Source organism: Phoenix dactylifera, unplaced genomic scaffold (assembly GCF_009389715.1).
Source record: "Phoenix dactylifera cultivar Barhee BC4 unplaced genomic scaffold, palm_55x_up_171113_PBpolish2nd_filt_p 000278F, whole genome shotgun sequence".
Classification (NCBI taxonomy): domain Eukaryota; kingdom Viridiplantae; phylum Streptophyta; class Magnoliopsida; order Arecales; family Arecaceae; genus Phoenix; species Phoenix dactylifera.
In genome coordinates, this window is record NW_024067763.1 from 94,234 (window position 1) to 96,314 (window position 2,081).

At 39.6% G+C, this 2,081-nt stretch overlaps 1 pseudogene; it reads left to right on the forward strand.

Annotated features, from left to right (window-relative positions):
* Positions 1-957: 957 nt before the first annotated feature.
* On the forward strand, positions 958-1,055 carry LOC120105411 (annotated as a pseudogene).
* Positions 1,056-2,081: the final 1,026 nt, after the last annotated feature.

A 2,081-nucleotide genomic window follows, 5' to 3' on the forward strand; every position in this document is an offset into this window, starting at 1 on the left:
GATGATGATGCCTTGATCTGGACCATTAGATGGTGCCTAGATCTAGACCATTGGCTTTGGTTCACTGCATTTGGGCCCTTGGATCATCAGGATTTAAGAGGGAGACATGAGAAAGAAGTTGATACACCCTTCTCCTTAGCACCCCATCATGATGGGATGCCTCTCTTGGCACATGCCTCATCATGATGAGGTGTGTGGATGGGATGCATCCCTTTATGATACATCCCTCCATCTCTTATAAATAAGGAGGTGCTTTGGGGTGCTAAAGATCATCCAAAAAAAGCCTCTCCTTCTCTCTCCCTTATCCCTTCTTTCTTACAAGCCTCTCTCTTTTGTCCTAACCCAAGACAAGAGGGTCTTCTTTAGGACAAAAAGGCTAGTGAATATTTTAGAGGTAGAAAGGAAGAAGGAAGTGAAGAAAAATCAGCCAATTAAATCCTTTGGAAGGATTGAACAATTAGAATCAAGTTTTGGTAGAGCTAGAGTCTTGAACCCATTCCTGTGTGGATCAACATCGGAGGGTGAACATTTGGGCACCTTAGGACATCTTCAGTCATATTGGATATAGCGTGATAGGTATTCTTCTATACCAAGATTATATTTTCTACATTATTTGGTTATACTATTAAGGCGATCTTGGCTTATTATGGTTTCATATAATGGGTTTTATAAGAAAATTTTATAATCCCGTATCTTCCGCTGCGCCCTAGGGCACTGGGAAACCCAACACTAAGGTTGTAAAGGCCCCCATGTCCAACGCTAGTAGGCTTAGGTAAGGGTTTATTCACTCTATCCCCTGTATCCCATAATTGTGCAGTCTCTGCGAGAGAATCTAAATAGTCCCATGCCTCATCGGGTTGCTTTTCCAAAAATAGACCATTGCACATAGTCTCTATAAATTGTTTTAACTATGGAGACAACCCTTCGTAAAAGAAACTAATGGTTCTCCATGTTTCAAACCCATGATGAGGACAAGAGAGAAGCAAATCTTTAAATCTCTCCCAGCATTCATAAAATATTTCATGGTCTTTTTATTGAAAATTACTAATGTGCCTTTTCAAAAAGTTAGTCCTTTGTGCAGGAAAGAATTTTTTCAGGAATTCTCTTTGCATATCATGCCATGTTCCTAGCGATCTAGGTCTCAAGGAGTTCAGCCATGTTTTGGCTTTATCCTTTAAGGAAAAAGGAAACAAGGTCAATTTAAGGACGTCTTCCGATACATTTAGCACTCTAAATGTGATGCTAATTTCCTCAAAATCCTTAAGGTGAAGATAAGGGTTCTCGGATTTCATTCCATGATACTTGGGCAGCAATTGAATTACTCCTAGTTTGATTTCAAAGTGTCCTACATTTTCAGGAATAATCATGCATGAAGGTTGACTAGTCCTAGTGGGATGTAAGTATTGTCGAAGTGTCATAACTGGGGGTCTACCTTCATCACCATGGTGACTTCCTACATCATCAGGAAAATTTGCCATCTCACAAGGTGTGAGATGCTGCGAAGGAATTTCAAGGATAAGTCCTAAGGGATGATCTAAAGTTGTACGACTTAATCGACCGGTGTCGTCCCTATTCCAACCTAGCATACAAAATTTAATTAAATTTAAATTTTTTTATGTTTTATTTAAAAAATATATATATATAAATATAAGTACCAACTAAAGATACCCTAAAACGACATCCTAAAACAAAAATCTATTCACAATCAAACATGCAACTAAACATTACACCTCAATTTCTAATGTTTTTCTTAAATTTCTAGACAGCTCCTAACTGGTTTGAAGAGGGCACTAAGCCTCCAATCCGGGTGGTAATGAACTGAGTTGACCAGGTAAGCTCCTAGGTAAGTGGGAGGGGTCACGATGCGTTCGCAAAGGTCCCACTTAAAATCCACTTGCCTCGAACAGATGAACTATTCTCCCCTTATAGGGACAAAGCTTGCCTAGGACATCAACTAAGCACAGAGCGAAATTGGTGCAACTTTCGGTGGTTCTTCGTCCTATTGAGCTCGAATGTCCTTAGGGGCCAACGTCTAGTTGATTTTAGTTAAGCTTAGGATATTTATGCAATGGGGGTGATTT